The sequence below is a fragment of the Epinephelus lanceolatus genome, chromosome 19 (genome assembly GCF_041903045.1).
Source record: "Epinephelus lanceolatus isolate andai-2023 chromosome 19, ASM4190304v1, whole genome shotgun sequence".
NCBI lineage: Eukaryota > Metazoa > Chordata > Actinopteri > Perciformes > Serranidae > Epinephelus > Epinephelus lanceolatus.
In genome coordinates, this window is record NC_135752.1 from 11,729,403 (window position 1) to 11,745,586 (window position 16,184).

General features: G+C 40.3%; 1 protein-coding gene across 7 annotated transcripts in view; it reads right to left on the reverse strand.

Annotated features, from left to right (window-relative positions):
• Positions 1-16,184, reverse strand: part of dab2ipb (DAB2 interacting protein b) — a 248,691-nt gene that overhangs the window by 167,851 nt on the left and 64,656 nt on the right. Inside the window, exon 1 of one of the 7 annotated variants that reach the window (XM_033647468.2) lies at positions 11,485-11,732. The exons of the other annotated variants lie outside the window; for them this stretch is intronic. The gene's annotated coding sequence lies outside the window, so the exon portion shown is untranslated. Of the gene's footprint in view, positions 1-11,484; positions 11,733-16,184 lie in introns of those variants that run through there. 7 annotated transcript variants of the gene reach the window in all.

The window sequence follows — 16,184 nt, forward strand, 5'->3', positions numbered from 1 at the left end:
CCAGCACGTTAGGCCACCTTCTTACATCATCAGCATGATTCCTCTCACTCCCACAATGTGTGTGTATGTGTATGTGTATGTATGCAATACACTGAGAGAGAACACTGTAAGATAAACTGAGGCAAGCTGATAGTACAATAATATGTCATGCAAGGTGTGTCCAAAAAGTGTCATGCATGTCTTAAACAATGATGTTGTTATCGGGTCACCCTCGCTCATGTGTATGTAAAAGAAAAGAAAAAAATCATTCTTGTTGTCATGGCAACATATGTGAATTTTTTACCACTATGTTCAGGAAATAAACTCAAGAAACTTAAACTGTCCGTATGTGTTTGGACCATTTATTTGGCCCAGATCATACCTGGTATTAAAATGCGTCTGAGATGATCCAATCAGCAGGTGGGCATTGCTAAATACAACCACAAAGACGCATTGTGATCCGATCACTCAAGCCACTTGCCGAGGTGGTCTGGGACGCATTTACCCACGTCTTTTGTAGTGTAGACGCTAACGCATCCAGATACGCCCCCCACAATGACTATGTTATGAATGCAGGACATGGTGGTTATTTTGGCGCTCTAATATGTGCTAATATACGGCAAGCTGGATGAAGTGTTGCATGATCGTCCATTAATTTGTCATATAGGAAGAAATGTATTGAATTCTGCTGACAGCGATATCTCCAACTGCACAGACAGAATCGCTAATTTGACCAGTGAGCATGCTAGCAATAGTGTGGATGTAATAACTGTACACTGGGTCCTTTGACCTTTAAGTGTAAGTTATGTAGGCAGTAACAAAATCTAAACACAAGTGGTCAGCTGGAGATGTGTGTGAACCGTGATGCGACTCAGCTGTCCACTCAGCTGGCTCTTAGTCTCTCTCAGGAAGCAGCTTTTTGTTGATCTGAATAATGACTCTGCGACACATCTACTGATCCCCTTTGCTGGTTACCATAGAAACCATGAAAGCCTTGTGATACCTTGCCTATGATAAAACATTTGTGAGCGGATTAAATAGTTAACAGGGGGGAAAAAAACAGTTTAAATGTCACTGAACAGGTGGCCCTTTGCACTTTGGTAAAGGTCAGAGTGTCAAGTTAGTCCCCGTCTCCCCAACTTTTCTTCAAGTCTGTATGTAAATAAAATGCAACACTTTTTTTTGTTTTCTTTCATAATTTATGGCTTCATCGCTCTGTGAAAGCACCGCAGGCCTCAGATCCTTTCAGATAAACCCTCACTGCCCCCCCAGCCTCAGATGAATATTTATAAATTTGAGAGTGGCTTTGTGGCAGCTCTGAAAGCTGAGTGACATGAGACAAGTAAGCGAGACTTTAATCTCAAGTTCAAGGAGTTTTTCATCTGTCGTGCCTCATAAATCAGAGAACAGTCAAAGGTGCAGCAACAGAACTTTAGCACTGTAGTCAAACAACTTTGTCAGGCCGCTTTTGTTTTAATATATTGTCCATGCTTGGTTTTTCAGGGGTCAACACCTTGAGTTGTCACTTTAAAAACCTGTATATTTTTTAGAGTGTGCAGTAGAGGGCCTAATGCATGCAAACAGTGTGTACTCTTTTCTGTAGGCTGGTTTCATTTTGTTTTGACAGCCAGAGGCCTGGTTTGGTGATGGGCTTTTGTATCCACAGATTTTATTGGTTACCAGTCTGTCTTGATCTCTGTGATGAAAGCCTGTTTATCTGTACATCAACATCAGAAAGGCAGAAATGAAAAGAGCAAAGAGAAAATATAAAAGAGCGAGAAGCCAATCGTTAAGTTCCTCATTAGCGTTATGGCTGTGGGAATATTTCTCACAGAATATTTAAAATTTACCATTAAAAAGTAGCTGAGGGTTTTTACAACTTGGGTCATCATTCTTTTCAGTCATAAAACACTGTACTTCTCAGACAACAATTCTAAAAAGAAGTCAGACGAAGCAGGAAACACAAGCACTCACACCAAGACATGGGTTGACAACCCAGCTAAGTCAAACTTATTTGGTAAAAAAAAAGACTATTGTTAAAACCATTACCGAAACCAAGGCTGAGTATCTTTCAATAAATTACTTTACCAGTACCAATACGAGCACCCTTAAAGTGATACCAATACCAACAGAGGACTTCATTCAATGATGTAAATGGAGTGGCAGTATTCTATATCTCACAATATTTTGGTTGCACCACGGCCACTGAACTGCCAACTCAGTCAAGTACACCATGCTCAACAGTGTTAGCGTCTCATAGCTATAGTTACCTAACAGTTATGAACAGGTTTAACGTCAGAGTAGAGCTGTTTTGGTGCAAGTTTGTTGGGACTGTTTATCCGCTTGGTGTTGGATGTTAGCTGCTTATAACCAGATGTTGAACTGACGGTTCGCTAAAAAAAGAGCGGCTATGTAGGGGCAGCAACAGAAAGTTTGCTGATCTGGCAGGGAGTCGGGATGGTCTGAGATCAGACCCCTGTTACAAAAAGGATCAAATGCAAGTACAATTGGACTGGAGACGATTAAATACTACTTAATGCTGGGTTATTTTGGTCAATACTTCAAAAGGTATCGAGTACTGATACTCAGCTGTACTACAAAAATCCAGTTTACAGTTCAAATTCCTGATTCTACTTTGAACAGCAGAACATACTTCAAACAATAGCCCTTTTTAGATAGGAACTGTGCAAATTTGCAGGGAAGCCCAATCAGTCTTTTTTCAGCATTGGCAGTATAAAAACAAAATCGGGTGTGCGGCAAAATGCCGCCTGCCTACTTTTGTTTATACAGAATGTGCCTTTTTCGGAGCAATGGGGGCCGTGAGCAAGGAACAAAACGTGTAGCTCAGCGTGTGACATAAACAGTGACATGGGAGGGAAGCCACGATGAGTCAGTCCTTCTGCGATTCTGTCGTAAGTCAGCCCGATCTTCACCACTCCCATCACTTGACGGTTAATGGCCTCTTCATTTGCAAGGACAAGGAGGGCGCATAAGTCTTTGTCTCCCCAGTTGCTCATCTTTACAGTGTCTGTCAGGTTTGTGTTTCCCTCTTGCTATTAGCTGCTCGCCAAATCCTGCTATCAGCTGTTTTCTGTTTATCCACCGCCAGTGGGTCGCACGTCATCAACAGCTCCTCAAGTCTTCAACAGCCCCTCCCGTTGCAGAAGGCCGCCTCGGTCTGTTTAAACTTAAAGGGTTCCGCCAATATGACTACCCTACCAGGTGGAAAATTGGGCATCTTGGATCAACTCGCCAATCCGGCTCTGTGTGTCTAAACGCTCACAGCTTGCCGGCAAAACGGCCCAATCTGGCAGTGTAAAAGGGGCTTATGTTTTCTTGTAAAATTAGTAATCACTTTCTGTTTAAGTTCCACTGCTGTGCTGTTCTTATCTACACCATGCTGAGAGTGATGTCATACAAAATCACACACTTGCTCCTCCTTGTCACCCTGCATAACTTTGAGGTGGGGGAAAAAAAAAAAAAAAAAAAGTTGTGAAGGCAAACACCCACACATAGAAACACACATACTAATACCTTGAACAAGCCTTACCCTAAAAACTAACTTTAAAAGCAGGAAAAAAAGATTTGCAGTGTAATCATCATGTATCACAGACAGATTGTGCACTCCTAAACTGTTCAAGTAGACACTGAACCACTGTGGAACACCCACAGGCAAGAGACCTTAACTATTTGCTCTGTTATCTTGGCTCATTGAAAACTCAATGGGTGGTCCAGCTCCTTGTGAATCAACACAACAAGGCTTTGTCAGACCAGTCTGCACATAAAAAAAACCGTCATGTATATATATAATGCAAACCACAAATAAATATCACATATGCAAATAAATGCACCCAATCTCACAGAACATTAAGTCCTTGAGAGACATTTGCATTGCAGAATTGTCTTTCCAATAATACTGTCATGGCAATAGGTAGAGCTGTAAAGCCCACATAATGGGAAGGTGTGAGTCATTGCTTTAGCTATTAATTTTCACATCACTTTATTTAAATTTCATCACACTGCTCATTAGTTTGGTGAAAGCATTTAGCATTTTAAATGCATCTTCTTGCTTTGTGTCTGTGGTGTTTTACAGCTCAGGTTTCTTTTGTGAATGTGAAACTCTGTGTAGTGCTCAAAGCATCAAAAAATACATTTGGAAAAACTCAACAGCTATGTCTCTTTCCAGAAATAATGACCTGGTTACTCACAAACCTTGTGGTGAGCATTTCAGGTAGGAACTATTTTCTTTCTACCTAACTACACTTACCAACCATAGCACCCCACATTAGGAAGCCTGTTGGTAGAAAGAAAAAAGTTCCTACATGAAACTGCTCACAACAAAGTCTGTGGATTATCTTGGGGTCATGATTCCTGGAAAGAGACATTGCTGCTGAGTTTTTTACATGTATTTTTTGGCACTTTGAACACCACAAGCCGAGTGTCATGTAATTCCATTATACTGGAAAGATGGCAGACATCTTACTGGCTGATATCTCAATCACCTGGCAGCTCACACCAAAACAGCACTACAGGACAGAGGAAAAAATATGTATTTTTTGATTTTGGGGTGAACTGTCCCCTTTAAGCTAACCAGCAGAGAGACAGCAGTGATGATGTCATCCAGACAGAAAATGTCAGAGCTGCTGAATAGACAGTGAATAATGGAACAACTTCTGGTGCATTAATGAAAGCTGCAAGTTATTATTCTGGGATATGAGAGCATATTCTGATCCACAGCTTGAAGTGGTGCATTCAGATAAATCTAATGTGGATGAAGTTTGCTGAACAAAGAGTCTTTGATGTGCAACCTGATCATTAAATGTCAAAGACAAACTAAAAAAAGTCTCAGTTGTAGACAGTCGTCAGTTTTCCCTGTCCGCAGATACTGAATGCATCGAGAGCATTGAAACATCTACTGTAACTACATCTGCATGCAGCATGGTGCCATACAGCATTCATGCTGACACTGCAACATGCCTATCAAATTTCTAAGCCTACATGAATACAACCAGACACACAGTGAGCCCATACATCCGTTTAACTGCCAGCTTCGGTGGTGGCTGTGAATGTCAAAAAGCGCAGTCAGGATAAAAGCCATTGTTGAGGGCCACATCTGCTGAGAGGGGCCACGAAATCCAATTATTAACAACTCCATATGGACTCCAGCTGGATTAATAATGAGAGTCAATATATCAACATATTATTATCTTATTATAAGAACAGCCTACGCCTTGAAGCACGCTTTCTCCACTCATGTACACACCTACAGAACATACAAATGTGCACTCACGCAGTGTGCCGAGAGCTAATATGTTTGCTGTAATATTATATGTTGACAACAAAGAGAGATACACTTATGTAAGCTGAAAGTTTGGCGCAATGATGGCATTAGGGGCAGAGTCCAAAATGAATAGGTTTCTTCTTCTTGGGAGAGTGAATGTGCACGGCAGATTTCATACAGATCAGGGCACTATAAGATTTTTTCATCACAGACAAACAAGCGATGGAGTGACGGATGAAGATGGTCACAACCTCCTCTCCTTTACAGAAAAAAACAACAACATTCAAATATGTTATTAAATAAAATAAAGCATCATCAGTAAGGTTTTTAAGTAGCTTTATTGTGCATCATTATGTGTGGGTGTATGTTCCCTCAGCAGCGAGTGATGGGAGTAATTCATTAGTTAAGGAGTGTTTTGGGAAAGCAACAAAGAACTTAGATCTACTAAAAGCCAAGGTTTTTGTGGCCCTCAATTCAAATGTTAAGCACTTGCTACAACAAATACACAATAAAACATCTCCCACAGTCCCCATTAGTGGTCCACAGCACAGAACACAATGAAATGGTTAATTGATTTCAATATTAATAACCAGCAAGTGCCAGTGCACACACAAAAGGCTACATCTGCAGCATCATGCCCAAACATGCAATCGAAAAAGAATCAGATCTTTAATCTCAAACATGAGAGCTTGTGTCTGTAGATGAGAAGAATGTACCCTGCAAAACACATGTACGTAATTGTACAGTATGCTAACAAACGCCCTCAACCCCCTATTACTCCCCGAACCTGAAATCCACGTATACAGTGAAACCACCCCCGTTCATTGCTGTCAAACATGTATCAAAATCCCCTCTGTTGTCTGTGATTTATGGCTCTAACTAATTACATAGCTGTTCTTCAGAGAGCTGGGGTAGGAGGGGTAAAGGAAGGCTGGAAAGAGATTGGGGGAAATGAAGGCAGGTCCTGTGCTACTAAAAGCCTGGAGGCAACAGTAAGGTGTTTGTGAAGAAGCGACACTATGGACAGTATGTGAACTAAAAGGCTTTGATATTAAAATATAGAGAGCTGTGTCAGCCCCCACGCATACTGCACATACATATAATCAGTATGGTGCAGAATTCAAGGGTGAAGGTTTCTTTTAATTAAACTGAAGTACTGATCTACTCAAAGATGTTTTTCTTCTGTTCATGTCCCTTAAAATGTCAGATCTTGACTACACTGACCTGTATCCGTGCAAAGTTTATCACTATGAGTGTTTTCACATTCCTCAACAGAAGGCCGCAATATCTGTGCACTACCCTAAAATCTGAGGTACACCACTAATATGAAAGCCAATCGCTGTCTATTAAGGTATACATACATTGACTGGAGAACAGACTTTGACACAACACCGACAAAGAAACCTGAAATCTCCAGCACAGAGATGACAATCATAACAGAGAGCATAGTTAGCATTAGCATAGTGACAGTTTTGAGGGCAAACATGGTAGAGTGTGCAGTCTTTGGATGTAAACTGGACCAATATGAAAACACTGAAACATCGTAGCAGATATAACACTACATTCGTTAAGTGTCACGTGATTGCCCCCTCAACATATGTGCAAAAACTTGGCAGGCAAAAGTAAATGTTTGGTTGACTTAACTTTTTATTAATTCACATATTGCATGTCAATTTTTTGCTCATGTTTAATTTTTCATATGATATTAGGTCATAACCACTAGTTGCTGCTCATACCCAAGTTATTTTTTGGATTAGATGGGTAAAACAGGGGATGTTCTGGTGCAGCAACAAGTCTGGAAAAAAAACCCTTTGTAGTAACTTTAAACTAAACTGAACATTTTGTTCAAATGCTCTGAGCAATAACATAGGAAATATCTTATCTTATTATGACTTAAAGTTCATGAACACACCAAATTTGGAAGAATGAGTTCCCAAATCCGGAAATCAGACCATCGTCAGAGTGCGTGAATGCAGCATTATTTTATGTTTAACAACCACAAACACTGTGTCAACCACTAACAAGCTAACAAACAACATAAATAAAATATGCTGACTACACTTAACATTCTGATACATGTGCTAGTCACCGATTTTGGTGCACAACAGACTCCTCATCCAAGTCTGGGTCAGACTGAGGCTCAAAGATGTATGGCTGAATCTCTCCACTGTTTTCTCTAATGCAAGCGCTAGCCATCTTGGCATACACTGCTCTTTCACCAGTCTCACAGCCAGATTTATCTCTGCACTTCATTTTAGCGATGGAGAAAGTGGAAAGCAAAGACTACCACAAGCAGCGGTGGTGGGCAGGGCAGAGGCCAGATCTAGAATTTCTCAATAAGGAAGAAAGAGTAGATCTGCTTCCAGCCCCTTTTCAGATTATTTTTTCATACTTTTTATGTGGGAAAACCATGTTAAACAAAATATTTAAAAGGTATTTGGTATTTTTACATACTTAAATATGTGTCTGAAGGACTTAAAATATCACTACTAACTGGACTAATTAGTTTGAAAATCATTAAAGTCCTATTTGCTTTTCTCTTGACCACTTTTGCAATGTACTTTACACACATTGCATACCTAGTAATAGTGAAGGGTAAACCTCTAATCCAATCAGTCTCTATAATCACTGCCAATCAGAGAAAATGCAGCTGGAGTGTGATCTTTGATTTCACAATAATTAAAACAAACATCTACACAAGTACACTCATGACAAGAGATGTTAATCTTGAATCTTTTCGCAATTGTTCTTCTTTTTTATGAGACAGTTTAGAAATAGTTTTGTTGACTCTTTTTCACTAAAAAGGTTGCTCCTTTTTTAACACATCACAGCCTGCATTCAACATTACAGGTAAGGAGGAAGTGACCAACTATTTAGAACATATGTATATATATTTAAAAAAGGGGGAAAAAAGAGAAAAGAAATTGTCATTAGTTTCCGACAACAAATACCTTGTTGCCGTATTTATCTAATATAGGAAGCCCATTTCATTGGAATACACACTTGAGATTTCCAAGGGGCGAGAGGCAGAGATAGCAGAGATATGTGGGTAATACTGGGATGCCATTATCTCTTTAGCCAGTGTGGCAGCAGTTTATCACAGTCAATCACTGAGTAATCACTATCTGCAAGGAACTCCTTCCACTTTCACTGCCTAAGAACACTTGGTCAGCTTCCACTGCCTGAGCCGCTGGAGATAAAGATGCTTCAGAGAGTGAGTGAGCAGACTCAATGACAGATTATATTTGGTCGGCAATTTCAGCTTGAATAAAGGGTGATAAACAAACTACATCCATAAAACTCACACTGTAGACTATAATACAATACAGCCATTCTAGAGAGGTGTTTATCAAAAAATAACTAATAAATGAAAAAAGTAGCTAATTAATTGATTACCTTTGATTAGATTTTCTGATTTACCAATGATCAAAGTAGTTGATGTATTTTCTATCGGTCATTCATTAAGCAAAATGCACAACATTAACTGGTTTAAGCCTCTTAAGATTAAAGATATGCTGCTTCTCTCTGTTTAACTTATTCTAAGATGAATGTGTTTAAGTTTTGGATCATTGAACAAAAGAAGCACCACTTGAACACAGCAATTTAGGTTCTCAGTAGGAGTGTAAGAAAATACTGAAACGCTTGAAATCACATGTTTCGGTGGTTAATTTTGTGTTATGTTTAAACCTCCGACTGCTAGATAGCAGCATTGTAATCTATCTGGCAGAATCTTAAAGGGGGCATTGCTAGATCCGACTCAGGATTCTGTCAGTCGAATGGGATTTGCCTGTTCAATACGAATATTCGACTATTCAATCCTTTTTTCCATATAAAGTGTGAGATCTTGTACAGGGTTAAGTGGAATGTTCAGCAATGTTCACTTAAGCTAATACACTAAACAAGCCAAGTTAGCCCAACTGTTAATACATTATAGGACTGTACCCATCTCAGAATTTTGTCAGTCAAATCAAATCTGACTGTTCACAATTCAACTATATGTTCCTTTTTCAAATTATTTTTCAGCATACTCAACAAGCCAAGTTAGCCCTCAGAGCTAATGTGTGCTAGCTGTGCACCTGTTAATACATTGTAGGTCTCAGAATGTTGTCAGTCAAATCAAATTCAGCTGTTAACTAAGAATATTCAACTATTCATCTCTTTTCAATAGAGTAAACGAGCCAAGTTAGCCCTCCAAGCTAATACTTGCTAACTAGGCTCCTGTTAATACATTATTGGTCTCTACCCGTCTAAGAATTTTGTCAGTCATATCAAATTCAGTTGTTAACTACAATATTCAAGTACTTGTTTATTTATAGTAAACAAGCCAAGTTAACCCTTCAAGCTAATGCACGCCAACTATGCTAACAACGAACTGGAAATGTGCAACAGGGTATGTTGCCGACACTTGATATAAAACAAAAGCCAGACACTGTATTTTGTTAAGTTGCTTAAGATAACATTATCTCAGAGCCTGACCAGGTTAAGCCCCTCTTCCTCCAGGCAGCTACTTCCATCTCCCTAGACTCACCCTGGCTCTGGGTCCACAGCTGCCTGCACTGGAGGGCAGCGTGAAAGTGAGGAGTCCTCAATCCGCAGCTAAATCTGTGGACTGACACGTCCCCTGAAGTTTACTGGACGCTGACTCACAATAAGAAAAACTTACAGCTCAACTTGAAGAATCTCAGTCAACTAATGATTCAATTCTTTAACTTTCAGGAGGTAGCCCTGCACATTTCATTTTTAAAAAAACTGCCTTGCTTACAGAATCACACTATATTGAATTGTAACCCCTGTAGCGTGATATGTGTCCTATATCCAGTTCACATTTTTCTGACATTTTATGGACTAAAAGATTTACTGATTGATCAAATAAACAACCAACAGATTAATTTAATGAAAAAATAATTAATCGCAGCTTGTAACAAATCCATTTCAATAAATTGACAGCCAAGTTATCCAGCTGTACAACAGCTGTCATCTGCAATTACAGAAGGGTGTTTTAGTCCAGATCACTACTGACCTCCAACCTCTATATCTTTTCTTATGATCCACACTGATCCCTGTCTGGTGCTCTGGCCCACTCATCTTCCCCTCCACTGACTCTGCCACCTTAGGAATGCCATTCCAGTTCAGTCCATAATTCCCGCTCAGTGTTCCCAGTAATCCCTCTTCTCCGGCTGCTCTGAGCCGACTTCCTTCCCCACAGCTGCTGGCTGGCCCGGCTTGCTCTAATAATAGGACAACAATGCCCACCTCACGCCCGGACACACTGCACTACTACTGAAAAGAGAAAAAAAAAAAAAACTATAAAAACTCCATGCATGGAATCTGAAATATTTCAAACTGTTCCCCACAAATGTTTACTATAACTGATAGGTGCTTTCAACAAAACGGTCAGAAAACATTAACATAGATGTTTAATGTCACTACAATTACTGACGCCCAACTCCAAAAGAGCAACATTAGGCAAACTTGTTGACGTTTAGTACCTCTGTGTGCAGGTTAAGACTGCAGCATGTAAACACATGTTGGTGGAGGAATGATGATGAGGCTGCACACTCAAGTGAGCTACTATCTGTGGTAGAGTCAGAGAAAACACTGTAATCATGCAGGAGCTGATAAATGAGGGCTACACACTGCTAAAGTACTTAAACACTACCTTGTGCCTTTGCCACTGTGTGTTGGAGTGGGACTGCTCCCCCAACACACACACACACACACACAAAGCAAAAAGGTTATGAATAAATGTCACATTTATGTTCCATGGTCCTGTCAGCAAAGCAGCCCCGAGCTGTACACACAAACACCACAGAAAGAGAGGCATTAATCAGAAGAGCGACTGAGAGCTGCACTGAGGTTTCTTTTCTCAACTTCTGCTGTCCCACTTGTAGAAGTAGAGCTCTGAATCACATGTTACAGCTCCTTGCGTCTGAGCCGGACATTTTTTCAGCAACCCTTTATTTCCTCCTCATTCATTTCATCCAGAGAAGATTCTTTCTCACCCTGCGTTGCTTCTTTCTCTGACAGATCAGTGTGATAATGTTGCTTCCCTGGCACGTGAAAAGCTTCCCTCCACACCTCCTCCTCTCTTTCAACCCCCCTCCGCCATTCCACCAAGAGAGCAATCCTACAGAAAAGCTCACAAAATTTGAAACTCAGCCCCCCCCCCCCCCCATTGGCCAGAAAAAGGAGGAAAGAAATAACAGTGGAATGCTGCTGCTCACCTCAGACAAGATCCCACTGCGGCAGGGAAAGCAGAAGGAATATCATCCTCAATCCGCACAGAAAAGCAACAAGTAGTAACTCCAGAGATTTCTCCTCCCCTCTCTCGCACTCCTGCTTCCTTGCTCTGTTTCTCCCTCTGCTTTACACTCATTCAGGCTGCAGTAGCTGCAGTGGACTGAGCAAGTATGCCTGTGGGGTGTGTGTGTGTGTGTGAGTGTGAGGGTGTGAGAGTGTGTGTGTGTGTATGATCCTGTGGACTCCTGCAGGGGTATTGACTCTTAGCAGGGTTCAGGTCCTCCCCCTTTTTCGGGATCACAGAGAGAGAGAGAGACAGAGAAAAGCTCACCCACACACACAAACAGAGGGCAGGAGAGTTCTGTCTTTGTCTTTTGTTGCTTTCTCTCACTTCCTTGCTCTGTGTCTTCAAATGTCTGTAACTCCCTGCTCCTGCTCCCTTACGTATGAGAAAGCGAATGGGAGAGAGAGACTGTGTATGTGTGTGTGTACGTGCACAGGGAATGCCGTCCTGCTTCAGCGCCCCGGGCCGGGAGGAGGAGGAGGAAGAGGAGAAGGAGGCGGAGCTTAGACCTCAGAGAGCCGAATTCCTACCTCACATCCAACCAATGGGAGGCCTTGTTGCGGTTGACCAAAAACCGCGGGGCCAAGCCGGGCCTCACTACCACACTCCAGCTTTAAAGCATTAGCTGGAGTTTGCTGTGCACTTAGGCTACATTCTGCAGCAGTGTTGTGAGTGATCATTACTGCTTTTATCTTGGGAAAAATGCATTTTGCTCTGCCTAAGTAATATTTCAACTTTAAACCACGAAAAAACACGCATTCTATGTTAATTTCAATGGCAAGCCAATGAGATTCCATCTATATAGAATATTTCAGGCACATTCAAAATGTTACAAAATGTAAAATGTATTCAAAAAAGAAAGAAATTACTTTATGGCTGTGAATGAAAGAAAGTATCTGTTGAATGTCTTTCAGACTCAAGTTACCACACAAAACTATGCCAAAACTACAAAAGGTAACAGGTATGTTACCGTGGAGATGTTTCCTTGTCTCTTCCCACGTCCCTCCCTCCTCCTTGCCAAAGAACAGCACTCTCATGTTTCGGCTGCTGTCCTTGGCCAGACATTTGTCAAGCAAGGCATTTGTCCACAGAATTGACAGATCCCCACCCTCCTCCTGCTATTCACACCAGTTTACTGCTGGCTACCTCAATGACTCAAAACACTAAAGCCTTAGGGCTGTGAAATAAGGAAAATGATGATTTTTCCTTGTTGCAAACTGAAACTGTGCCATGTTAGCGTTTTTTATTATACCTTCTGCTGTTTTCCATCACCACAGTGTCTTTTTTTGGAAAAAAAGAAAGTTGCTATTGAAGACAATATCAAAACAAGAGTCTACAACCACACCAGCTGCTTTGTAAGTTTGTACTTAGCACAGAATATGAAGACGAACGATGCATCTCCACTTCCTCCCACTATACAAAAATAAAGTTAAATTATCACAGATACAGGCTCTTTGTTGTTTGGAGCCGGAGTCTGCAGTAGCAATTAGAAAGTGAAGCTGCTGTACTGAGTTCCCACCCGTCTGACCTAATAGGGAGCAGGGATTGACACACAGCTGTCAATCATGACGCCACACCCCCTTTTAATAGTATCAAATAACTAGCTATAACCAAACTAATCAGAAAAACAAACACTTGAATTCACATTATCATGATAAGAACTAGCTAAAATGACACAAACGATCTATATAATCAGCACAATTTCAACATGGACACCCACAATTAGTGTCACCAAATTAGCATTCAATCAAATATCCCTTCCTGTTCCTGAGATACGACATTAAGTAATGGCAAGAAAAGTGTTTTTGCACAATATTATGTCACAGTGAAGCTGACCTTTGACCTTTTGGATATAAAATGCCATCACCTCATATTATTACTTCACATTACCATTAGATATTTGTGTGAAATTTTGTCATAACTAGCGTATGAATTCTTGAGTTATGGCCAAAAACGTGAAGTCATGGTGACCTAGACTTTTGACCATACACCGTCAAACTCTACTAAGTTCATTCTTAAGTCCAAGTGGATGTTAGTGCCAAATTTGAGGAAATTTCCTCAAGGCCTTATTGAGATATTGCGTTCAAGAGAATGAGACAGATGCAAAGTCACACTGGCCTTGCCCTTTTGACTAAAAAAATCTAATCAGTTCAGCGCTGAGTCTTAGTGGACGTTTGTGCCGAATTTGAAGAAATCCCCTCAAAAGTGTTCTTGAGATGTCGAATTCATGAACATAAAACAGATGCAAGGTCACACTGACCTTGATCTTTGGCCAACAATATCCAATAAGTTAATCATTGAGTCGAAGTGGACATTTGAGGCAAATTTGATTAAATTCCCTCAAGGCGTTCTTGAGATATAATGTTCACAAGAATAGGACATTCAGACAAAATTCCGGACAACTGGACAAACAACTCCAAAATACAATGCCTTCCGCCACAGCTATCACCAGTGCGGTGGAATAAAAACCACAAATGTCAATCTCATAGTGGCGTAAGGGAAAATTCAGAGGATCACCAAAGTCTTTCGGATTCATCAGTTCGAACCATGATTGATTGTACCAAAGCGCATTGCAATCCATCTACCAGTTGTGGAGACATAACAGTCTTAGCCAAAGAGGGGGACCAACTGACTGATACATCAACATCACCTTATCTACAGTCATGTCTCTACTGGTGCTACAAATGTAGAAAAATGGAAAAATGTTCACACAAATTGGTGGGCATGAACATGTACTCAAAAACATTAACCAGACCAAAAAGATGAAATCTGGAAAAGAAAACCTGTGTTTTAAACTATGTTTGTGGTTCCACTGTTTCTATTACTGTTAGTATTTAAGCACTCTTGGTGTATTTACATTTGCTTAGCCTTTAATAGATCATTCAGTCCTTCAATTAGAAAGTTTGTGTTTAAAGTTAAATGATTTAGACTGACTGATCTAATATTGTGATGACAAGAGGTTTCCTTTATTTAACTTCTTTTAAACCTATAATTGGGCTAATTGTAATTATAGCAACAGAGCATGAAGAAAGTCAACAGGTTAGAATAAACTGATGACAGACAGCATCATGTTTCCTCCACTTCACATTTAGTGAGTCTTGGCTTCCAAAAGCAAAATGGAAACAGCCCTGTCCCCACACATATCCAGTAAACTTAAAATGATACAAATTGTTCTGGTGCGGAGGCAGTCTGTGACTTCGCTGAGGATGGGATAAATATGTTGATCTATTACTTTCATATGTTTCTTGCTTCTGAGGCATTCAGCACATCTATAAAACTCTCCAGTTAAACATCTTGTTGATAGTTTGCCTTTGTTTGTTGTGCACCAAGGCTTGGTGACGAGAGTTGTTTGACACATTTTGGCATGTGTTGTTACTCCTTTTTTAAAAAAAAAAAAAAAAAAAGAAAGAAAGAAAAAAAACTGGCTTGATCACTTCCAAATTTCCAAAACAATTTATGGCAATTAGTGAGGCTCTTTTTTCCAATGTTTTTTTTCCTGAAGAGCACCATGACACTACCACAGTTAAAGTGCTAAATACAGAAATATGTAAGACAACTGTCAGTGGGCATTTGTATGAGGCTTACCGACAGGGACATACTTGAAGCACAATGAACCCCAAAGCTGCATGACATTCTTGATTTCCATTTCCATCTAAAGTGCTCTTAACTAAAATCCCCACCATATTGTGCCAAACTTAATTATGTTAATACCCCAATTAAGACTGGAGAACAAAAAATAACCATCAAGTACTATGTGCTATTTTAAAGTGTTTGTTTTCATTAGCCCTTTTCACACAGAGATTCCACAAAACTGCTGCGACAAAGACCCTTTATTACACCGGCTTTGCCTTTTTTACACAAAACCAAACAACGCTGGCATTATGCTGCCCCCCTGTCCGATGTAAAAGAGACCTGATGTGTAACACAACAGCATTGCCATCTAGTGTGACTTAATATGCTTCTAGCAGCACTATTTAAACATTAACAACTGTTTGAAATGGGAATAACAATCATTTACCATCCCTGTTATATGGCAGTTGATCTCGTCCTTTGCTCGTAAGGTAAGGAGCTCCTGGACTTTACTACCTCCGCAAAATTTTGGCTGCAGTTTTTCTTCGAGTTAGCTGCTTACTGCTACTAGCTGCTTTTTATACTCACAGTGGTGGGTCCCACACATAATATGCAGACAAAATGTCAAACCAGTCCATTGCTGTCTTGAAGGCGAACTGCTCTGTCCCTCCATCACATGTTCCCACCTTTTATACATAACAGCACTGCAGAGTAATGGCACAACATTCCTGCCTTGAACAGACTGTGTAAAAAGGGCTGTTGTTTAGCGCAGCCCAGCCTAGTAGAAAAGACACAGTTAACTATTGTTCTATTAGGCATTGTTTTTTGCTTCTATTAGACACTGGATTTTGATTTTGCTCTATGAAAACACGTCTTATCTTGTATATTTGTATACTTTGCCAGATATTTCATACTCTAATGTTTTAAAAATGGGCCCAGTGAGTGAGCCTGATCTGGGGAACCCACTGGCTGTTCTGGTTGTTACTGGCTGTGAATGTTAAATTGTCGTTACTGCACTTAGTGTTACTGTAATTTGAGGCATTCTCTGGC